The following is a 25,580-nucleotide window of genomic DNA, read 5'->3' as shown; positions in this document are numbered from 1 at the left end:
TCTGCTGTTCTCCGGAAGGAGTACGGTTGTTTCTACGTGACTTTAAAGGTCACTATGTGTTGAGAGATATTGATCCCCGATTACAGAATGTACCTGCACATTTATGGGCGCAAGGCCCCACTGATGTAGGTTGTATGCACATTACACCGTATCGAGTTACACTCAAGCCAGGTGTTGTTTTACCACGAATTCGACAATACAAGTTACCCCCCGATGCTGTAGTGGCTTTACTGAAAATCATTGAAGAGCTCATTGCACAAGGAGTGGTTGTAGAAACCAACTCGAATTTATGTAATTCTCCTATCATTCCAATTCTTAAACGTACAGATCCCAATGCACCACCAGTTTACCGATTAGTTATTGACTTGCGCGAATTGAATAAATGCATTGTACCGCAGTACCCTGTGGTCCCAGATATCTCATCCCTATTGACAGCTATTGATTCTGAGGCAACGTTCTTTACTGTTATTGATCTGAAGAACGCCTTCTTTAGTGTCCCTATTGATCCGGAAAGCCAATACCTTTTCGGATTCTGTTTAAATGGACGAAGCTTCAAATTTGCACGCGCACCTCAAGGATTCACAGAAAGCCCCAGCATCTATAGCCAAGCACTGAAAAGACAACTAGACAGTATACACATGCCTGAAAACACTGCCCTACTCCAGTATGTCGATGACCTGCTGATCACCGCCCGAAGTGAACCTGAATGTGAACTAGCGTCATTGACGGTTTTACATTTCCTGGCTGACAAGGGGCATAAGGTATCCCCTTCGAAGCTGCAATTCTGTGTTCAGCAAGTTGTTTACTTAGGCCACTTGCTGTCCAAATGGGGGAGACAGCTAACGCCCGATCGCATCCAGTTAATTGCAAACATGTTACCACCCAAGACACAAAAGGAGGAACGGGCTTTTATAGGCCTCACTTCTTACTGCAGACAATGGATCCCTCAGTATGCATTTCTAGCAAAGCCACTCATTCAGTTAACAACTCAGGAGGCAGCGTCTTCGACTGTCCTCCCTTGGACTCAGGAACATACACAAGCTTTTGACGACTTAAAGAAAGCCTTATGTCAAGCACCAGTTTTAGCGACACCATGCTACAGTAAGCCTTTTACACTTTTTGTCACAGAACGTGAAGGTACTGCATTGTCGGTACTCACGCAGGATCAAGCAGGTTCACACAAACCGTGTGCTTACTTTTCTAGTACATTGGATCCAGTAGCCCAGGCTCTGCCTGCGTGCTTAAAATCAGTTGCAGCAACAGCTCTAGCAATCAGACAAAGTGATTCAATAGTGTTAGGACATCCATTGACAGTACAAGTTCCACACTCCGTGGAAGTTCTTTTAAATCGAACACAGACTCAACATTTGACTATAGCAAGATTGACAGGTTATGAATTGACACTATTTCAGCCACACATAGAAATTAGACGTTGTAATACATTGAATCCTTCTACACTTTTGCCATTAACTGAAACAGACCCATTGGCACATGATTGCATTGAAGTTATTACTATAACGACAAAACCCAGACAAGACTTGACAGACACTCCATTACCAGATCCAGACCTGACACTTTATGTGGATGGTTCATGTATGAGAACAAGTACAGGAGAATTAGTGGCCGCCTACGCAGTCACAACAGAAACTGAAGTCATAGAAACAAATCGTATCGACATCCTGTCAGCACAAGCAGCAGAGCTCATCGCTCTGACACAAGCCTGTATTCAAGCTGAGAGCAAGAGAGTTAACATATACACAGATTCCCGTTATGCATTCGGAGTTGTTCACGACTTCGGTGTCCTCTGGCGAGAGAGAGGTTTTTTGACTTCTCACGGTGCCAAAATTCAACACGGTCCCCTCATTCAAACTCTGTTAGATGCAATACATCTGCCTACAGCGATATCCATCATGAAGTGCAAGGCACATACAAAGGTTTCAGATACTGTTTCCCAGGGTAACGACCTGGCAGACCGAACCGCAAAACATACAGCTCAGAATCAGATTCACGCCACTGACCTGACAAAGACAATAGTCTCGACACCGACACATTGCATGACAGTTAAGGATCCCGCCCTAGATGTAATTGACATACAGACACATGCTACACCAGATGAAATAAAGAAATGGATTGAACTAGGAGGGACCCAGACAGATCAAGGGTGGATGACGAAGGGAAAATCCACATGGTTTCTCCCCGACTCTATGGTTCAAGTTATCATTAATACAGTACACAGTCCAGCACATTTAGGAGAAAAAGCCATGTTAGACAGTATTCAACATCTCTGGTTCAATAAACACTTACGAGCAGCAGCCAAGCAGAAAGTGCGTACTTGCATGATTTGTTGTCAGTTCAACCCAGGTAGAGGTGTTCCCGTAGAACAAGGTGGTTTTCATTCTCCCGATCACCCTTTTGAAGTCCTCCAGATGGATTATATTCAGATGGAACGATTTCGAGGTTTCAAATATGTCCTCGTAGTTGTATGTGCACTTTCCCGTTGGACAGAAGCATATCCAGTCCCAGATTACACTGCTCCGACCACTGCCAAGCAGCTGGTTCGTGAATTCTTCCCTCGATATGGTTTGCCCCGTGTCGTATACTCAGACAACGGTCAGCCATTCTCGTCCGAGCTTATGAAGCAGGTATCTCTCCTGCTCGGCTACCAATGGAAGTTCCACTGTGTCCGACATCCTGAAGCAGCAGGTCTCGTAGAGAGACACAATCAGACCCTGAAAACTTGTCTAGCAAAAATCTGTAAGGAGAAGGGTGTCGACTGGATCGTAGCTTTGCCAGTTGCCCTTTTCTATATGAGGATGGTTGCACATTCCAGAACAGGGCTATCCCCGTATGAGGTGGTCTTTGGTAGACCACCGAATATGTGGGGGACGCCTTTGCCCAGAAAAATTACCGATGTCGATTGTAATATGTTGACAGATTACCTTGCCTCCTTGATGTCTGCACTACAATCATGTCGTTCACAGGTCGCTGCAGCCTTTCCCGACAACACCGAGGTGAAACCGCACGACGTCGTTCCAGGAGATACTGTGCTTATAAGAAATTTCGACAGGAAAAGTCCGCTGGAGCCCAGGTGGCAGGCGCCGAAGTTGGTACTTCTCACCACGAGGACTGCAATCAAGGTCGAGGGCCGCAAAGGGTGGCTGCACTCCAGTCACGTGAAGAAATTTTGTGCATTGCCAGAGACTGACTCACCCTCCCCCTCTAAGGACTGTCCAGATTCTAGTGACTCTAAACTTCCCCTGATAGAGAAAACTCCACAGCAGGAGTATAAATTAAAATTGAGGTCTAGCAAGTCAGACAGTTTAATTGTTTAAGTCCTCCCCTAGGTGAATCGGTTGAACGTGTTTTCTGACATGTATCCCCTAGACCCCAAAAGAGAGAGAGATAGACAGAAACAGCTCAAGAAACGTGAATATTGCAAATCTCTTCACAGCCACTGCATTGTGACTTTATTGGTTATGTTTTTTCTGAGCCTTCTGATTATTGCTGCAAGTGTGCTTCTACACATATACTATCCTATATTCAAACGTGCAAATGCTCCCTTCAACGTCACTGCCGAGCATTCTTTTAGTGAACTGCCCAAACACGAACTGTCTTACAGGTTTGCGCTGCGCAACAATACATTCATTAGTATGTTACATCATTCCCATCAGACCAGCAATGCCACTGATTGTTGGATATGTGGCCGACTCCCTCCCTATCAGAAATACAAAGGAGTACTGCCCCTCTTCCCGTACCCGTTTACACACAATGGGTCCTGTGGTGCATGGTTTAGCTTAATAAACTCTCTAGATTCAGACTCCGTAGTTTACCAGGGTAACTGGGTATGGGGAAACCTGAACACTGTTTTGCATAAAGTATGTTTCCCTGACAAGGAGGGTCTTCCCAAAAGGACAGGAACTGATCTAGAAAATGAAGTATATGGATTAGGTAACTTTACACTTAACCTCATGATTCTCAGTGTTGAATCCGAAACAGAACCAGTCTTGCCCGCCATGTCCGTACTTCCAGTTAAAGGTGAATTATGTGTCCGGAAAAATGGTTCAGTACACCTGGGTCATAGTAGATGTACTACTGTGATCGAATTCAGTGATAAGGGCAAGTCTTCCTTTAAAGCTTCACGTCATTCCTACTTCATTTGTGGTCATACCGCATATATACGCTTACCTCTAGATTGGGATGGCACCTGTTACATTGCATTCCTTCTGCCACCTGTTTTCCTAGCCCCTCCTGACTATCATAGGAACACTCATCTCGTACACAATAGACCACAGAGAGATCTCCCGATTGTCGACTATACTGAAACGGCATGGGAACAATATACAGATTTCAATAAAGGTTTCTTTCCCTACTTAGGTGCTGTCTTTAATAGTAAACTGATACGAAAATTAACTAGAACCCTTGAAGCTGTAGCGAATGAAACCACTTCTACCCTAGGTAACTTAACAGAGGAGCAGTCTGCTATGCGGATTGTTGTTCTTCAAAATCGTCTCGTCCTTGACGTCATCCTGGCCGATAGGGGCGGAGCCTGTAAGGTCATCGGGTCAAGCTGCTGTGTTTTCATTCCAGAAAACGCGCCATCAGTATATAGAGCCATAACTCGCCTTTATAAGATTGCAAGTCTGATACATCAGAATCCAGGCACCTGGACTTGGTCCGGTTGGTTCTGGACAACGTTGTCAGCCTGGGGATGGAAAACCGTCAATGACGCTAGTTCACATTCAGGTTCACTTCGGGCGGTGATCAGCAGGTCATCGACATACTGGAGTAGGGCAGTGTTTTCAGGCATGTGTATACTGTCTAGTTGTCTTTTCAGTGCTTGGCTATAGATGCTGGGGCTTTCTGTGAATCCTTGAGGTGCGCGTGCAAATTTGAAGCTTCGTCCATTTAAACAGAATCCGAAAAGGTATTGGCTTTCCGGATCAATAGGGACACTAAAGAAGGCGTTCTTCAGATCAATAACAGTAAAGAACGTTGCCTCAGAATCAATAGCTGTCAATAGGGATGAGATATCTGGGACCACAGGGTACTGCGGTACAATGCATTTATTCAATTCGCGCAAGTCAATAACTAATCGGTAAACTGGTGGTGCATTGGGATCTGTACGTTTAAGAATTGGAATGATAGGAGAATTACATAAATTCGAGTTGGTTTCTACAACCACTCCTTGTGCAATGAGCTCTTCAATGATTTTCAGTAAAGCCACTACAGCATCGGGGGGTAACTTGTATTGTCGAATTTGTGGTAAAACAACACCTGGCTTGAGTGTAACTCGATACGGTGTAATGTGCATACAACCTACATCAGTGGGGCCTTGCGCCCATAAATGTGCAGGTACATTCTGTAATCGGGGATCAATATCTCTCAACACATAGTGACCTTTAAAGTCACGTAGAAACAACCGTACTCCTTCCGGAGAACAGCAGATAACAGCTCCTAGAGCTTTCAGAGTCTTGATACCTAACAAGTTTTCTGGACATGACTTTGTGAGCAGTAAATCTGTAGTACGTGTCAAAGGACCAACTGCAAGGGGAAGTGGTTGCGATACTTATTAATAATAGGCTTGCCTGAAAAACCAAGGGATACATTCTGTGAGCCTGAGAGGGGTGCCCCTGGGACCTCGTCGTGACTTATCGTTGTTCGGCTTGCCCCTGTTAACATATTCGAGCCGAGCATTCTTTTAGTGAACTGCCCCCACACGAACTGTCTTACAGGTTTGCGCTGCGCAACAATACATTCATTAGTATGTTACATCATTCCCATCAGACCAGCAATGCCACTGATTGTTGGATATGTGGCCGACTCCCTCCCTATCAGAAATACAAAGGAGTACTGCCCCTCTTCCCGTACCCGTTTACACACAATGGGTCCTGTGGTGCATGGTTTAGCTTAATAAACTCTCTAGATTCAGACTCCGTAGTTTACCAGGGTAACTGGGTATGGGGAAACCTGAACACTGTTTTGCATAAAGTATGTTTCCCTGACAAGGAGGGTCTTCCCAAAAGGACAGGAACTGATCTAGAAAATGAAGTATATGGATTAGGTAACTTTACACTTAACCTCATGATTCTCAGTGTTGAATCCGAAACAGAACCAGTCTTGCCCGCCATGTCCGTACTTCCAGTTAAAGGTGAATTATGTGTCCGGAAAAATGGTTCAGTACACCTGGGTCATAGTAGATGTACTACTGTGATCGAATTCAGTGATAAGGGCAAGTCTACCTTTAAAGCTTCACGTCATTCCTACTTCATTTGTGGTCATACCGCATATATACGCTTACCTCTAGATTGGGATGGCACCTGTTACATTGCATTCCTTCTGCCACCTGTTTTCCTAGCCCCTCCTGACTATCATAGGAACACTCATCTCGTACACAATAGACCACAGAGAGATCTCCCGATTGTCGACTATACTGAAACGGCATGGGAACAATATACAGATTTCAATAAAGGTTTCTTTCCCTACTTAGGTGCTGTCTTTAATAGTAAACTGATACGAAAATTAACTAGAACCCTTGAAGCTGTAGTGAATGAAACTACTTCTGCCCTAGGTAACTTAACAGAGGAGCAGTCTGCTATGCGGATTGTTGTTCTTCAAAATCGTCTCGTCCTTGACGTCATCCTGGCCGATAGGGGCGGAGCCTGTAAGGTCATCGGGTCAAGCTGCTGTGTTTTCATTCCAGAAAACGCGCCATCAGTATATAGAGCCATAACTCGCCTTCATAAGATTGCAAGTCTGATACATCAGAATCCAGGCACCTGGACTTGGTCCGGTTGGTTCTGGACAACGTTGTCAGCCTGGGGATGGAAAGTCCTATCCTTCCTAGGTATTGGCCCTCTCATAGTATTCAGTTGTTGCCTATGTCTGCAATGTGGGCCAGCGATTTGCGGCTTGTGCGCCACATCATGTATTCCTCATTCAAGTCCTCATTCGAAACGCCATAAGAAGAAAGAAGAGCAAATGATGTTACATGAACAGATTGATAGATTAATGAGGATTGATATATCATGAAGGGTCCGTAGGGGACAAGGAGGGAATGAGGTAATATAAATTTTATGGTCAATTGTGTCCCCTATCGTAGACCCCAACGGCTCCATATAGCCGCTTCTAGTACATGTAAGTTCCCTCCACAACCAGCTATGAAGACGCAAATACATTTGCGTCCAACGTTAACATGTCCTCTTTCAGATGCACCATGAATGGGTCCGATATTCAGTTCCTAAGTGTGCCTTGCCAACGTCTTTATGTGGTACACTTTCATGATTTCTAGCTCTGGCGAGTTAGGCCCTGATTTCTGCCATCGAGCCTCTTTCTCCCTTCTGCCTCTGAAAGCCGCAGCCTGCTGCTTCCTGACCCTTGACTTACTCCCTACGCGGCGAGCTGTGCCAGGCTCGGCCAGCCTTGCCTGCCAAGACTGTATTCAACCTTCAAGTTATCTGCTCCGCTCCTCGAAAAATACATTCCTGTCTAGTAGTTTGGGTAAACATGCTTCCCAGCTGCAGAGCAAAGGGCCCGGCCTCACTGTCTCCATGCAAGTAATTCATAGCTTCCGTTACCATGGTAGGCCCATGGCCCCTCACATCTCATGTAGACACGTAGTCGCATATGCACGCACTAGCAGTCAGTATAGAATAGCCTCTGCCCGAGAGACCTTTCCTTCTAGATAATACAGTTCCTCGAACACAAGATATTAGATATGATTTGGGATTAGGTTGTTCTGACATCCCAGACTTCTATCTCCTCATGAAGGGCTAAATGTCAAGTCCCCTTCACCCTCCAGTTACACGTCAATCATACGTCATGCTGCTGCGCGCGCATCTCTGCCACATGTTTTTGCTGACTCTGCAGGATCCTTCTAGGGGTCCACCCACTTATGACACTTTTATGTGACGTTTCCAGCACACACCTCCGTGTACGCCCTAGTGCACGCCTTCTGTTACGTATTTCTGTTCTTATCTCGTTTCTCTCAGCTGTTACGCCTTCTGCATTCAAAGCTACTGTATGAAATGACTATATATATGATTTCATGTTAATAAATCATTGTACATGTCCATTGCAATTCCCACCCTGAACCCTCGTGGCGATGGGTCATGCTACCATTGGTTCGAACCAATACTAATTCCTTTTTAAGGAATAAACCCCACTTTAAACCTCAAATACCACGGACTCTGCCTTCTTATTTTGACTGAGTTATTCTTATTGAACTTTACCGCATAAATTCCGTATAGGTAATTAAAATTTACCACACACTGCCCACGGCCACCACTACACGTGCTTAAAATTTAAGCACTGCCACTGCTGTCCATCATCACCAGCACCAGCAGGTAAGGAAGCGCCGCGGTGTGGGGTGGGTGCAGGGCGGAGCGCGACTCCTCTGTGGCTGTAAGTAGCAGACGGGCTGAGGCGGACTGTCACTAAGCACATCTCAACACATTTCCTAAAACATAAAAAATACTACTTTTTATGGCCCTATCTCTGTAACCTTGTCCAAATTAAGATGATACATACATCAAAGCAGGCATTCATGCTCCAAAAATACTGAACGCTCACAGACATCACATAATGTTGTTTTATTCATTTTTCAAGCTATGTTTTAAGTACAGGAATTTGAGGCTGGCATGCGCGTTTCAATTCATAATAATATTTAATTGGGCGGTTTGCTCAGATTGCCGGCTGCCAGTCACGCCAGAGCCTCTTGGTTTAACTGCACTACTAGAAAGGGCAGATTGTGTATTTCATGAGCAGTGAGGTAAATGTTTATGATGTAGAGGTCTTTGCAAAGGTGGCGAGCAGAACAGCTAACCATTGTTTTACAAAAAAATGCGTTGAAAATAGTATTCTGTAACTTTACAGTAAATGTAAAAATTATGTGGCACATTTACTATTCAAGGCTGTATTTTTTTTCCCCTCTGCGCTGTGTGCGGTGGTGGGACTCTAAGACACCACGTGGCCTGGGCGCAGCTTTCTTTACACTCTGCACATATCCTCTCCCACTGACAGTTTCCTTTGTGCTCTTGTGCTCTTAGGTCTACTCGTTACACCTCTCCCTGTTTATGCTGACCCAGAAGCACTGTGTCTTCTTTGGGGTTTGCACAGACCCCTGCTGTGTTGTTGAGTAAACCCATATTTGTAAGAATGAACTGGAATGGTAGTTGGTAAGGTAAAGATCCAAGTGACATACAGCGCTTAGAAGCTACAAAAAACAGCGTAATGAAGTTCTATGTAAGAACGAGTTTTAGTATCACATGTGTATTATGCACATGTATGTAGATGTTCTTTACTTATGTATGTATGGTCTTATAATGTGCAAACTTTACCCAGCCAGGTTTCAGAGCACTTAGAGTAATAGCGAGAAAGTGGCACATAGCCATCTATGTCAGACCTTCCTTCTCCTCACCCAAGACACATGCACAATGCCATACACAGCCAGGGGTTTAGCTATCAATAGTGCAGCAGGTGCAGTGGCAACTGGGCCCATGGGCATAAGGGGCCCACCGCACCCCAAATGGTGGCTGGTTCTTATAATAAAACCACTGGCGGACTCGGAGGAGGTCCATCATGGATTCATGGGGTAAGTCGTGAGGGGGTGACACCATGAGTTACCCGCACTGGGTGACACCAACCCTAGTGACGCCGCTGTTGGGAGATCCTTGTTGTCAGGTAAAGAGTAGAAAGAGATCTGTTAGAAAGCATGGGGGGTGCGAATAGCTCATTCGGCAAAGGGACATTACACAGGATAGCCCCACATGGGTTTTACACCCCTGAAAATATACATGCTAAGGCCGCCTCCGGGAGAAGGGGATGGTGGATGAAGTGTGGAAGCTCTATTTGTTCTTCTAGTGACATTTCCCTAAACTCAACAGAATATGGGAGAATGTATTGTTCCACATTGATTTAATGTTCAATAACACAATCGTCAGACTCCCAATATATCATATTTTAGGCTTTGCTGACAAGCTCATGAAGCTTAATTAATCTACTGTTAGGTGTGTGCAATAGGTTTTGGGATGACATACCCAGGTCTTGAATATATCAGATATGGGAAAGGCAAGTAGTGTGGAACACTGTGGATTCCATGCTTGGAATTCACTTCTGACAGAGTTTAAGGATATAGCCTGTCCCAGGTTCTTTAGAGCAGTGGTTACCAAACTTTGCATTTCTGAGGACCCCCACTGAATCACTACTGGAAGCCGGGGACCCCCAAGCAATTTGTACAAATTAAATTTCAAAAAATTCAAACAGTAATTCGCAAAAAATACACAAACAACTACACACCAAACAAATACTTGCATTACTAAAGCTTTTATTATTTTAGATTGAAAAAATATGCAAAAATCAAAACATTTTAATAGGAAGGATGTTGCTGCATCTTGGCGACTAACTTTTCAATGTTTGGTTTTATTTTGAAGAGCATGATATGTAAAGTGAGCAATCGGACAGCAGCGGGAAAATTCTACTGCTGATCCAGGCTGCATCTATTTTTACCCGCCTGCTAAGTTTAGAGTGTTCTGCATTATAGGGTCACCTTGCCCTGAACCTAAAGGACTTATTGAACAAAATAGAATGAACAATTAATTGATTACAGATGTTCTTAACCTTATAGGTATTTTCTAAGGGAAAGGGGTTCATTAAAGTTTCAATTGAGTGATCTAAGATAGCGGAGGGACTTTCTTTAGGGAGTCGGGAGAGAGGTTTGTTTCCTTGATATCCGTTTAAGGTTATTATTTCTAACACTTGAGTGAGGGAGTGACTCGGAGCCTAGGGTGCTCCCCACAGCCGGTGGTTGTAGGTTTGTGAATGTGCACTCTCTTAAAACGAATGAAAAAACAATTGGTCCATAAAGTGGCAGTTTAACTTCACAAACGTCTGGAAGGAAAACTTTAAATTACAATAGTTACCTTCTTAGCCTCCTTGGTGCCAGAGTACTTTGCAGTTCTGTCAGTAATTCCGATGTGATTTTTTTTTTATTGCACACATTAATAAAGCCGTCTAGGAAGCTATCAATATTATTTTCTTAGCCCTGTGCTTCAACATTTGGTGTAAACTGTCTTCTGTCTGAACCTACAGATTTCAATTCTAAGTGAGCTCTGCTGTCAGAGTACCTAAGATCTGTACAGCTCCTGTCAGTGGTCTGGGAGCTCTGTGCAACCTTTCATTGTCTCACCCGCCCCTTTCCTAGTAAATTATACTTCGTTATTTTTCCATCTTGCCCCTTCCAAGTGACAACAACGAATAATGTGAGTGTTTGGCATAACAAACAATCAACGTCTTGAAGTTATACGGTTCAATACGTCGGATGTACAAAAGTGCACGGAAGGAGGGTTTCAGAAAATAAATACATAAAATTATTAGAATTACTTCTAACAATTAGAAAGGTTCAAGTATAACCTTCAAAGGACAAGTGTCAAAAGTTACAGCAATTGAAGCAATCACATACAATGGGATTTATCAACGGTTAATTACCATTGTGTGATTTCACCTAAAAATAAATATTATCCTGATAAATGTTGTGCAATGACAATTAGCAACACATGCTTTCTTTAATTATTTAATTTACAAATAATCAACATGAATACTCAAATACATCTGAGAAATGTTTATTTTGTCTGCACCCCTTGACAGAAGTTTTAAATAGAATCAAATGTGAGTGCACCATGTGGTTCCGATGTGTATTCGAACTCTAAAACAGTTCAAGTACATTAGCTAAACAGTCTTAGGCACACAAAAATCTAAATGCAATGTATTTATGTTTTTAAATATATGATCCCGATTAGTTAAACAGCACCAGCATCGATGTCATTTTTGCACCAGCATTTCCAGATTCCACGGATTGCATCCAATGCTGATGAAATTGATCACTGACATTTGTATCGACGAGTGGACTGACCGACAGGTACAAATATGTTTTTACACGTATGTGTAGTGTAAATGCTGGTGCAATGTAGGTAATCCAGACAATACTATGCAAATCTATACATGCATCTTGCTTTTCTTAGGGTGAATGCCTTATCAGACATAATATGCTTTTTTCTTTATGTGGTAACGCTCTAGTGCCGTGCAGCTCGTTAAACTATGGCAACATGAGTCAAAAATGCTTAATCTAATAAATGGATTTCTATTGATGATGGATGGATAGATGAATAAACTGGGTATAACCTGGGCTAACTGAAAGAGAAAATCAAAGTACCTCAAAATCTATAACACCAAGTTCCCAGTCATAGCTAGCATTTCCGCTGTGTTTGCTGGGCCATATAGAAACGTATGCAACATCACTTCAAAATATGCTAAAACAGGATGACAATACCTTATTCCTGCAGGCTCGGTCTTTATGTTGTGTCCTGCAGCCTCGAAAAACGGAGCAGTTCGCTATGATCTCGCAAGTGAAAACAGCTGTTAGCGTTGAATACAGGCCTTAAGAAACCTAGAAGTGCCTGTTATGCACATTTCTTATGAGCTGGCATTACCCCAGAGACTCGTGTTTTCCAAGAGCGTTTCCATCTCTGAAAATCCTTCAGAAGTGCTTCAAATTTGCGAACATGTGATGTTTAAAAATATATTTTTTTTCTTTCTTCAAATAAATGTCATCTGCAAAGAAAACATGAGTCCAAACTTTTTTGAGTTTCGTAACATGGTTTGGGACACGTGACCTGACCGGGAGCTGGAGGCCTTCTGGGGAGCCCTGTGCCCCGCACGGTGGACTGTCTCCAACGTTTTATCTCTCTCTGAAGTTTGAACCAATCTAGTTTTATTTAGTGAAAAGGACAAATTCGTAGTAAATGATCGAGCAATTCTCGTGTACTGGAAATACTTCTGTGAAAACACGCCTCGCTGGGGTGAGGTATGGACTTGCCTCATTGTTACATCATAGATACCAATGCCAGATTTTTTTCCCCGGTATGTTGAAGAAAAGCTGTTTATGGAATCGTAAGGAACGGCTCAGTTTATGAGGCTGCTCAAAACAACATAAAAAGTGAGCTTACAGGAAGGAATAAGGTATTGAAATTCTATTTTGTATCGTATTTTCAGTAGTATTTTATGCACCTTGTTGAATATGTTCATTTTTGCTTAGACTTAGTAGGGGCTGGGTTGAGCTGTATTTTTTTCCACTTCGGTCTCAATCGGAAAAAAAGAATATTTCAGCAGCAGTTCATTACTGCAGAAATGTTGACTCCTTGTCTTTTAGTCGCATGCATTGTATGATACTTTAGTGTTACCGTATTAAAAAAAATGTATTTCATAAAACATCCGAACTAAGAAAAATAAATATGTGCATACGTTTGCATGACATAGGTTAATTCTGAAGAATGCATAGGCATTTGCCCAGCGTAGCATGTGCAATAAAATGTTTTAGTCAGCTCGGCCAATTGTCGGTGCAACTATTAGTGTACATCTTCAAAAACACCAGGGCAATCTATATTATAAGTAAATGCTGAACAGATTTCTTAATTACTAGTGTCGTTTGTGTGATCTGCTCCTCATGTTTGAAGATCATTGTTGTTATTTAAAAAAAAAAAATCATACTACAAATGTGGGCAGACTGTTGAGGGTACGGTTTCAGATCAAGGTCCGTCTGGTCTATGGCAATCAGGCAGTGCCCGACGCGCTGGTTTGACAGGTCAGTGTGTGGGCCGTGTTTTTGGAGCCTGCGTTTATGGTCCTCTGGGACGGTTTTTAATGTAATTTTCAGAGCGCTTTTAAAAAAAATCTTTCAATCATGCTGCAGAGCAGCCGCACTGCTATACAACATGACTATAAAAACATTGGCAAAGCCAATAGCTTTCTCTCATCGATATGATATAATGGCTTAGCCAACATTTGTTAAAATTAAGTGTTATGTAGGTGAGCATTGCTCTAGTTATATAGTAAAAATCTAGTAGCAGAATGGTATTAGTAGACATATGTGAGAATGTAATCTAGTTTTTACTTATTTTTCAAATTAGAAGTAAATTGCTAATGCGTATTGAAGTTGATATAACTAATATGTTTAATGCTACTGTTTTGATGTACAGAGTGGTTGTCGTGACAGTGTTGATATGTTAAAGGATTTTTGTAACTATAAAGCACCTTGTGAGTCATTGCAAAGTGCTATGTTTGGTGCCTCCCAGTTTGTAGGCTTTTGTCTACATATTGTTAGGCTGTGAAACTTTTTTGAGTAGTACGTGTGGGTTGTACTGGTGTAATCACAGGGTTGATTCTTTTGAAGGATATGCTATTGCAAAAGAATACCTAAAATGTAATGGGTAGGTTTTTGTGTTTTTGTAGTCTTTTACTTTTATGTTGTCAAATTCAACTTGAACCTAACTCGCCCTTTTTCACAAAATGACACCTAAGTATATGCATAAGATAGACACACTGCAGAGGTGGAAGAACACACGTGACAATTTAGGAATGGCATGCATGCTACAGAGCTACAGAGGTAGGTTAGGTCAAGAAGGTTAGGTATGGTAGGAAGGTGTGCTAGATAGAGTAAACTAGGTATGGCAGATTTGGTATGGTGAAGTAGTTATGTTGCTGTAGATAGGTAGGTATTCTAGGTCAACATGATAGGTCTGGTATAGAAGGAATGGTAGATTAGGTTAGGTAAGTATGGTAGGTTGAGTTTGGTAGATTAGGTATGAAAGCTATAATTATTATGGTTGGTAGGCATGGTATTTCATGTCTGATAGGTTATGAATGGTCTGTATTGTAGGTATGTTAGTGTACAGAAATCGGTTCTGCCCATCAAATCTGACGTATTCTTTGCTTAATTACAACCTGGTTTTTGACCTTTTTACTGTGGGTGAGCCAAACAACTGGCGACTCACCCACAGTAAACTCATGGTAAATCAACTGCATGTGTTTACCGCAAGTGTCCACCTTTTAAGATAAGGCTCCTGCAACGCAGCAAGGGTAAGGGGCACTTGGCTGGATGCACATGAACAAGTGTGCACACATGGGTGCACATGTGTGAGGTCTGCGCATGGGATACTGCTATCGTGCTCAGCCCAGTAACTGTGCCCAGGTAGCCTGGAGCAGAGGGGACTCATAGGAATTGGATATTGACTTGGGTAGACCTCATAATGTTAGTACACACTCATAGGGTGAGTCAGTGTGGTTTACAGTCTTGTCTGCAGTGACACTCCATTATACACCTATAGGGAGGGCTGCCTTAGAGTGCAGCTTTGCCTCCGTTTGGCCTACAGAGACATGTAACATATTGAATTGGGGTGTAATCTGTACATAAAAATCAATTCTGCAAGTTTCAAAAAGATATCTGTACAGCCTATGGTTCATCACGGAATTTCATATTTCTTTAGTTCAGCTCAGGATAAGAGTCTAGGGGCCAGATGTAGGTAAGTTGAAGTTCCATTTACCGATTCTAAAATACCGAATTTTACTGATTCGGTATTTCAGAATCGGTAAATGGTATGTAGGTAAGTATTCGGTAAATTTTACTGAATCAGTAATATTCGATATTACCGATTCGGTATTTACCGATTCGGTAATTCCCATTCATTCCTATGGTCCTGGAGGCCCATAGTAATGAATGGGAAGCCATTCAGTAGTACCGATTCGGTAAATATCGAATCGGTAATAGGGGGAACATTCTCAAGGGTGGCAGGGTGTCACATTGACACACTGTTCCACCCCGAATAGTGCATAGGTGCACATGTGGCACACATACATGCCCTGAGGGCATGTATGTCTGCCACATGGCACTTTTGAAAAAGCACAAATTTGCTTTTTCAAAGGTTTTCGATATTTGCCACCAACTTTTATTTGGTGGTAAATACTGAATCCTTAACTATGCAATGCATTAATTTGAGTGCTCCCTACAGTTCAGATTCAGTAATTTACAGATTCTGTATTTTAAGGAATCGGTAATTTACTGATTCCTTAAATTACGGATTCGGTAAATTACTGAAACTGAAAGTAGCCACCTACATCTCAATAGCCTAATACCGGTCGGTAATGGCCGAAATTCGGTAATTTCGGCCGTTACCGACCGGTATTGGGCTTCCTACATCTGGCCCTATGTCTTTTGTCACCCTCCTGTGCTAAGTTTATTTGCATTCCTCTCCAGTGGCGGGAACAAAGGCCTCCACAAGCAAAGGGAGCGATTACAAGTATTTGATTCAGATCCTGAGGAGAAAAAGCAAAGGGGTGGGGATGAAGGATCTGCATCACAAATCAGCTGTCACACTGTACTAGGGATGCGCCAGCCCACTGAAAAAAGGAGGTAGCCCACACATCTGGAGCCAAGACAGCAGTGATCTCCTATTGAAGATTTAGTGGAAAATGCCCTGGCAGTGATGTTAGTAAGTGGTGGAGCTGGCGCCTCTAGAGCAGATATGGAAAGTGACTCCTTGGTGATGCCATTTTGAAATGTTCAGTGTTTATTTCACATCACAAGGGAACCCCGTTGTAATGCTCAGGGACCTTGGGTAGAAGTACGTTACAATTACAAAATAGTCCTTGACAGGGGAGATTCACACAGAAAACAATGAATATAGGCCTGAATTGAGTGCTATATTATAGCTGTCTAGCCGGATAGAAAATTTAATATTGTATCAAATCACATCAAACACACGAATAAAGTGGGACACAATCCTGTGTCTAACGCAACATTTATAACAAAGAGACAAACTAACAGAAATTCACAAATTCTGAATAAAAGGCTCAGGAAGGACAAAAATGCTTGTAATTTGTATAAAGAAATGCAACAAGCAAACAATATGTAGAGACACCGTTACACATCAGTAATTAATCCAATTGCGTTTACGGTGCATATAAGGTCGGCGGCGTTTCGATCCCGTAGAAACAATATTGGGATCATCATCAGGACATAAAAATTACATGCCTGAGGGAATTTTAGCCTGAAAGACAGTAGTGAAAGGTAAAAACACACAACAAATGGGGTATGGGGCAACTTTGACTGCACTTATCACAGTGAAGGGTTATAAGTAAATCAGGCTTTTTAGGGTGCAAGGGATCCGAGGCTCAATACCCCAGATGATCTTTCTATATGGTGTGAGCGGTTTGGATTCTTTTTCACAAATTACAATGGTTAACACCCAAAACTGCACTTGGACGGTTGACTTTTATCAAGAGACTGTAAAACAGCTTGGAAATGATATGTTCTCCTAGTTGAAATGTGTTTTAATTGTACAAGGTCTAATTTATATATATCCAAAGAAAAAGGGACCACCTATAGATGCTAGAACTTTACATACCATTATTGAAAAAGCCTCTCCACATTGTTTTTGCCCTGAAGAAGTCCTTTTGGACAAAACTTTTTGGCTACGGTCGCTTTTAAGAAGAATTGAAATAAAGAATCATTGGAACAAGACCTGCTGAATCAAGTCTTAATTTCTTTGCATATAACATAGTGTTTTGCTCTTTTTACTAAGTGGAGTGGTGGATCAATCTGCTGTTACAGTAGTGAAAGGTAGAGGGGACAAAAGAAAACTAAGTAGATCAAAAAGTCTTTAGAAAAAATTATCTGTAACATAGTGCTAGTGAGAGACAAAGGTGGTACAACTCTTCCATCCAGACCTCGTGTACTAGGTGTTGAAACAATACACTTGCTGGGTAAAAATTGGTAAGAAACAACGATCTCAAGGTGCAACAATGGATCAAGACCTTAAAGTGTTACGTGTGGGTGCTATGGGTGAAATGGCAGCCTTGCATACAAGTGCTATAATGGCATGAGTTGTGATGGGCTAAGTTGTTTCTAGCGTAGCTTACCAAGCGTAATAGCAGGGAACAAGCAATGAGGCAATTGAGATAATGCCAGGAAGGGATTACTGCGGTCGCACGGAGGTACGATAGATCACTCGAGCGTCTTGGCGCTGGTAAAAAGAAACAAATTTCAGGAATAGCCACCAATTGTATGGTCTAAAACCAATACGGGCATGCGTTAACTATTACCATAGCAAAGGAGGTAGGGTGGGATTGGGACGATTCCCAATTGAGGGTACTGGCATGGAGAGGCGTGGTAACCTAGGAAGAAGAGAGAGAGCGCACAGACAGTGAGAGTGCTGAGGGGGTAGGCATGTGAAGGATAAAAACGCCAGCTACTGAAGGACTTACCTAATTACAGGAATAGCGGCAACCAATCCAATTTGGAAATATATGAAAGCTGCTGTGAGTCACGCAACAATGATGCGGGTACTTATGAGCCTGTACAATGACCTGTGCTAACAGAGTGTTAAGGGAGTGAGAAAGGATATGTTCCAGCAGGCTATGAAGGAGGGTTAGGACAGGGGTGGAGAAGTGATGAGGCGCCCCAGGATAGATCAGAGGTGCCGCAATTTTGGGACTTGCCACCACCACTTAAAAGGTCTTGAGAAAGGAGGAGAGCCCTCTCTTGGTTTTGATTTCCTGCTGGTTACTGGGATTGGAGGTGGCAGCCATGGACCATGGACCACTGGAAGGAGGAACCGCCTGATATGTGTGGGTTGTACCCCCTGATATCCATCTGGACTAAAGACTCTGCATACAGTTTCCCTCCAGGACCAGTGGGGCTCTCCCCAGGACCAGGAAAGCTGGTCCTCCTACACCCCCAAAGGACAAGTTTGGGACAAGACCAGGCTTCAGCACCTAGAAAAAGAGAGACCCAGAGGAAATTAAGGACAAAATATGGTGCAGCGGGGCCCGGAGCGAGTGTAGCTCCACTGCCTGAGCCTTTCCAATCCCCCTGGGCTGGCCTAGGCTCAGGAGTTGCCACAAGGAGATTTCATGGTTTTTTTACAAGCCAGGAGGAGGTGTGTGTGGTGCCCCTGCACCAGCCTCCAGAGGGCATGGACAACTCTTCCCCCAGGCTGGCTTTTCAAACTGGGGGCATGGGATCCCAATCCTGGGCCAGCCACGCAAGAAGGATAAAAGAGTGCCTTTGCACCCTCCCACATAGAGGAAGAGAGGCAGGGCCCAGGATTCCCAACTCCGGGCCCTTGCAGAGCTTAGGAAGTTGGGGGAGTGCCGCCCTATTGGTGGTGGACCAACCTGCTCCAGGTGCCCATGACTGGGGGAGCGGATGGCCACCACTGCAGTCAGCACCCTGCAAGCAGATGCAGGCAGGGGAGAGAAGACCTGGGGGCAGCCAGGGGTGGGCTTCCTTGACTTGTCCCCAAAAAAGGAGGCACACGTGGTTGCCCAACTGGGGCAGGACAACTCCAGAGGAAAAAAAAAGAAAAGGCATGCCTTGTAAGACTGTGCAACTTCAGCTAATGCCGTGGCTCAGCAGAAGAGCTGCTAATAAAACATTTTTCTGCTCAGGATTAGCGTCCCATAATTCGCTGGGGGGCCTGAAACTAACTCACCCATTTCTGCTGCTTGTGGTGGACCCAAGACTGAAGACCACCGCCAAGAACTTAGAAAACAGCAGGGGGGTTGAGGAGTTGCCGGAGGGTTGCAGCTCTCTCCAAAGAGGCCCAAACAATATTTTTTAAGTAGGGACCCTATGTTTACAGGGTCTATAAAGTGATGACTATCCGAGGATTGTCTTCAAAGTTTTACACACTCCTCAGTCTGGAGCACATTATTATTATTATTATATTTCTTATATAGCGCCTGAATCGACCCCCGAAGGGGTATCTCCGCGCTTGCCTTGGGAACCCGTCCTGGCTTTTCCCTGTGAGATTGCCCCTACAGGGCATCCCCAAGGTGAAAGCCAGGCATCCCGCCGCGGGGGGGCCGTTGTGGAGATTAAGCAAGCTTAATGCCCAGAGTTGCAGAGTGTGAACCCATGATTAGGTCAGGCACCGAAGCGAGAATTATCGAGTCCGTGGACATTTGAGCTCAAGACCCTGCCACATCGGGAATTGAATCCTGGTCCCGGTCTGATCTCTGCTTCAGGGTCTTCCTGCTCTAACCAGTGAGCCACACTTCTCCACATATTCTTCCTCTGGGGTGCAGCACTCTCTAGTGCTGAAGGTTATGGTTTCAACCACTGTGGCCTAAATGTGTCTAAAAAGAGTGCATAGAGGAAGGGGTCCCAGTAATTAACGAACAAATTGCAGAACAGAAATGAAAATAAATCAATCAAGAAACGAATATGTACACATTGTTTTAATCACAATGTGAAAATATATACCAAATATATACTTATATGTCAAAACGGAAGTACATTGGTGGTTTCACAGTGCCCCAAGAAGCAAGGGGGGGGAGGGAAAGTGATCCTGTGAGGATAAAGTGAAGGGAAGGAGGAAGAAATTTGCAAGTGACACTTTAATCTATATATATGAACATTTCTCCATACTACACAGTGTGTGTAGAGATGAGGACCACATGGTTCAAAGTAATATTTACACAAAACAACATACTCCACAAAGTTCAAAAAATGAAAACAATGAGGCGTGGAGTTGATAATGCCAAAGGTTGTCAACGTTTCGACCCTCTAAAATGCAGGTACAATTACTGTCCTTGCGGTGGGGTCTTCATCAGGACGGGGGTGGGGACACACCTATTTAAAATAAATTATTAGATTAGCAATGAGGAATATTATCCCTATTTATTCCAGAGTAAAAAAGCAGATCAGTACCATCTAGTAATGGTAGGGGATTAGGTTATTACTACGCCACATAGTTGGCTATTACTACGCCACATAGTTGGTGTGCGTTAGTTGGTAAATTAAATTAATCATAAGAGCTTCCACATTTAATGATAGTTGCAACAGCGATAAATGCACAAATTATTCGATTGACATTGCGGAGAGAAAAAGAGAGCGGCCAAACCGGGGTCGGTGGCAGCGTCTTGACAACTCAATATTCAGTAACACTAGGATAGGATAGGCTCGGAATAAAGGCACAGATTATAAGCAAAGGGTCAGCTGATGATAGTTGCGGTAGACCAAGTGCTGCTTCGAATGTTAACAATAGATACAAAACTTACCACCCAACATGAGGCGCTAATGGTCATCGCACGCTGCCTTCACCAACGCACGGCACCAGTCCAAGTACCTACCGAGTTCATTGTTGCCTTATTACGCATAGCTATGACAAAAAACTTTTTCATATTCAAAGAAAAGTTCTATATTCAAACATCCGGAGTCGCAATGGGGGCGCCCTTTGCCCCGGATGTAGCCATTTTGTACATGGCAGCCTTTGAGCAGGACACTATCCTCAATCAAGTTAACCCATTCAGAGACCGGCTGGGTCTCTGGATGCGGTACATAGACGATATCCTGCTAATCTGGAATGGAGACCTAGAAGGATTGATGTTGTTCTTCGGTTGGCTAAATAATCAATCAGAACACCTCAAATTCACTATTGAATCCGACAATCACAGAATCAATTTTCTTGATCTTACCATCTATGTAAGTTCAGGTCACCTACTGACAACACTCTACCGCAAACCCACTGAAAGGAATTCATTACTACACTACAACAGTCACCACCCCAGAGCCCTGCGTGACAATTTGCCATTTGGGCAATTCTTGAGAATTCGCAGAAACTGTTCCCACAAGGATCATTACTTCACGGAATCAGAAGAACTTAAACAACGACTTCTGAGTAGAGGCTATCCCAAACAACTAATCAAGCGAGCAAGGAAAAGAGCTTGGTTTTATCCTCGTGAGGAGTTGCTTACCCCCAAAACTGATAAGGATGATCAGGATGGCAGAATTGTATGCGTCACTACTTTTAACACCCAAAGCAACAGAATTAAACGCATAATCAACCACCACTGGGAATTAATATCAGATGACATCAATCAACCCAACCCACCCCTACATGCGTTCAAGAAAGCCCGAAGTGTAAAAGACCATGTAGTTCGCTCCTTTTTGAAAAGCAAGGATGACCCTACGGTCACAACTCTTTGGAATCTGCCTGCCATTGTGGGCCACTTCAGATGTGGCCATTGTAAAGCATGTGACAGTGTCATTCAAACTAAGGAATTCACTTACCTTGATCACAAAATTCCGCTAAGAACACACACCAACTGTAATTCATCAAATGTCATATACGCTATCCTATGTCCATGTTAAAAAATATACATTGGTCAGACACAGCAGAAAGCCAAGTCAAGGATCCTTCAACACATGAGTAGGATTCGGTGCCAAGCTCAAGGTGCACCTTTGGTTGAGCATTTCTCCACGGCCGGTCACACACCGGATAGTTTGAAATGGGTAATCCTAGAAAAGGCTATCTTAGGACCCCGGGGTGGCAATATCGCGAATATTTTAAATATTCGAGAGTTAAAATGGATGCTAAGGTTTAATTCCATTGAAAATGGGCTCAATGAACAAGATAGCTCTTTTTCTCAATTGGCAACTCTATCGTCCATTTGAATTAAACCTTACTTAGTTGTTACTTCTCTGTAAGACTGACCTGAAGCGTATGTGGCCTTTACCCTGATGCGAGAGGTACGCCACGATCCTTCTATGTGACTGTTAGCTGTTGGCAACTCTATTGTTGATTTAAATCTACCTTTACGAGGTTGTTAATTTTCTGTGAGATTAACCTGAAGCGTATGTGGCCATTACCCTGATGCTAGAGGTTCGCCACGATTCTTTTATGTGATTTTTATGTGATTGTTAACTTCCAGTGAGATTTTGGACGGCCTTTACCCTCATGTGAGAGGTACGCCGCCTCCTTCCTAAGCGCTTTTCGTACCTATCCATCACTTAATTCAATGTTGTGGGCATTATATTTGTTTAGTATAACATTTAAAATGAGTAGCAAGATTTGTGGTCTTACCCTCATGTTAGTAATATGTCACTTCCTATTGTGTCTCTGAAACTATCCAGTCTAGCCACACTTTTAGTAATGACATATTATGTATGCTTAATCGGCTATTTCCTTTAAATATACTGACTGTAATTGTGTTCCGTTCCGGATTAATCGGGTGGGTGATCTGTCTTTGCTCATTTGAGGCACAATCAGCATAATTGTGGGTGATCTGACTCTGACATTGTAGGTCCCTCTGTCACCTTACAAGCACTCATGCTAATATTCCAATGTTCGCGTATGTTCAACACTGATGTGTATGACGTAAATACCTGGTGTTCTTGTTAGGTATTTATAATTAATAATGCTTTTGAACACGCGGTTTGTTTGATTCCAAATACAATTTTGTATTTTAATTCATTGAATTAAACTCGAGCACTTTAGAGTGAGTGATAGTCTTTCCACCATGCCTATACGGGAGCCCGGCACCACGTGACTCGATCACCATGGTGATATTTGGACAGCCGGAACCGGACTTCGCTATTGCGATTTCCAGCTTGTTGCGGGATGAGATTCACTCCATAACCGGTAAGCGGTATGCAGGAGTGTGTGAATGCGTGCAAAACGACGCTCCCTTCATGGGCCGCTTCAACATCGTATCCTCCTTTTACTTTTAGGATAGCTCACAGCCCCCTGTCTGACTCACCCAGACTTTCTCACGATCGTATGTTGATCTCGTTTTACACACCCTGAGGTGAGTGCTTATCCGACCTTTAAGTCTCATTGTGGGGATGCGGCTGGCTTTCTTTTTAGTATATTTAGGCCCCCGCTATTTAATTAATTTTATTCCTCAGTGTCAAGATTACTGACGATACTTCGGACCATTGATACAGATTGATTTGGGGTCGTCTAGTTACCGCCTCGTGGTAAGTTTCCCCGCGCCATTATCCATAACTGCTGATTGTCGCTATAATTCACTTAATATTCAATCTACTCCTAAATGTGCCTTGTAATTTAATACTAGCTTCGCCATCACTGACAACACCTTTTGGACCGCGTTGATAGACTGAATCCGCGTCCTTTTGAATACCACCCTGTGGTAAGTTTTGTATCTATTGTTAACATTCGAAGCAGCACTTGGTCTACCGCAACTATCATCAGCTGACCCTTTGCTTATAATCTGTGCCTTTATTCCAAGCCTATCCTATCCTAGTGTTACTGAATATTGAGTTGTCAAGACGCTGCCACCGACCCCGGTTTGGCCGCTCTCTTTTTCTCTCCGCAATGTCAATCGAATAATTTGTGCATTTATCGCTGTTGCAACTATCATTAAATGTGGAAGCTCTTATGATTAATTTAATTTACCAACTAACGCACACCAACTATGTGGCGTAGTAATAGCCAACTATGTGGCGTAGTAATAACCTAATCCCCTACCATTACTAGATGGTACTGATGTGCTTTTTTACTCTGGAATAAATAGGGATAATATTCCTCATTGCTAATCTAATAATTTATTTTAAATAGGTGTGTCCCCACCCCCGTCCTGATGAAGACCCCACCGCAAGGACAGTAATTGTACCTGCATTTTAGAGGGTCGAAACGTTGACAACCTTTGGCATTATCAACTCCACGCCTCATTGTTTTCATTTTTTTAACTTTGTGGAGTATGTTGTTTTGTGTAAATATTACTTTGAACCATGTGGTCCTCATCTCTACACACACTGTGTAGTATGGAGAAATGTTCATATATATAGATTAAAGTGTCACTTGCAAATTTCTTCCTCCTTCCCTTCACTTTATCCTCACAGGATCACTTTCCCTCCCCCCCCTTGCTTCTTGGGGCACTGTGAAACCACCAATGTACTTCCGTTTTGACATATAAGTATATATTTGGTATATATTTTCACATTGTGATTAAAACAATGTGTACATATTCGTTTCTTGATTGATTTATTTTCATTTCTGTTCTGCAATTTGTTCGTTAATTACTGGGACCCCTTCCTCTTATCACTTTGACAACCCAGGTCCCAGTGACTTCAGCTGGGTACTCCCCCCTCTTGATACCCTAAAAAGAGTGCATAGCAAACACTAGGAGATAATGGACGGAGAGTTGAAACTATACAAACCCTGATCCCTATTCACAGTTCTGGGTTAAATCCATCATCGTTCTTTAGCTCACTTAGCAAACATTATTAATGCTTTTTCAATAATAAGTCGTTGGGTGTTCTGTTGTTCCTTTATTTCATATGGAAATGCCCAGCCAACATGTGTTTCATCATGGGAAATATCCCACACAACTTCTTCAGGGCTACAAGAAAACATTTTTTGTGTAAAGGATCAGCCGATCCCATACCATCATCTAAACAATTCACCAATATCATAGTGAACACCCAGTGACTATTTAGGGGAATCTGTCACGTGACAATGTGACCATTCTTTGCGTATTGAATATTTTATTCCGTGAGCATAAGTGTTGCCCCATATTTATAGCTCCCAGTGGTGGGGAAATCCTAACAGTTTTATAACATGCTCTGTATTACATTAAGTGAAAACTCTCCGTGATTATTAACGTACAAAGATTACACATGGGCTTATCTCTTATTCCAGAGACATCTTAGTTGAAGGGGAAAGCCAAGATACTAAGGCAAAAGCCTGGGTAAAGAAAAAGAAGACAGACCCAACCGCACCCATCTTCAAAATATTGTGATCCTAGTGTGACATCCATGTTTACAGTGGTCTAGTGCCGCTAAGCAGACTATGGTTGTGATTTAAAATTGTTTATCCTACCTGACAGTCAAATGGACGATATTTATCCCGTTCTACAAAACAAAATTTAGGGGGTTTCTTCATTAGTGTATTTTCGTATTATGACATTACATCCCGTTTTGGAGCCAGTGAGAGGTCACTCACCTC

At 42.9% G+C, this 25,580-nt stretch overlaps 2 protein-coding genes across 6 annotated transcripts in view; one reads left to right on the top strand and one right to left on the bottom strand.

Moving 5' to 3' along the window:
* LOC147707963 (amine sulfotransferase-like) overlaps positions 1-12,653 on the bottom strand; it is a 576,176-nt gene extending 563,523 nt beyond the window's left edge. For both annotated transcript variants that reach the window (XM_086926766.1, XM_086926767.1), the window contains exon 1: positions 12,323-12,653. The gene's annotated coding sequence lies outside the window, so the exon portion shown is untranslated. The remainder of the gene's footprint in view (positions 1-12,322) is intronic.
* An 86-nt stretch (positions 12,654-12,739) lies between these two features.
* The window catches only part of LOC147707961 (amine sulfotransferase-like), a 571,190-nt gene continuing 558,349 nt past the window's right edge, over positions 12,740-25,580 (top strand). For 2 of the 4 annotated variants that reach the window (XR_015296627.1, XM_086926768.1), the window contains exon 1: positions 12,740-13,011. The gene's annotated coding sequence lies outside the window, so the exon portion shown is untranslated. The remainder of the gene's footprint in view (positions 13,012-25,580) is intronic. The other 2 variants (XM_086926770.1, XM_086926769.1) reach the window with 2 other exon arrangements.

Source organism: Lissotriton vulgaris, chromosome 6 (genome assembly GCF_964263255.1).
Source record: "Lissotriton vulgaris chromosome 6, aLisVul1.2, whole genome shotgun sequence".
NCBI lineage: Eukaryota > Metazoa > Chordata > Amphibia > Caudata > Salamandridae > Lissotriton > Lissotriton vulgaris.
Note: the sequence above shows the minus strand (reverse complement) of the source record. Positions and strands in the feature narration are given on the sequence as shown.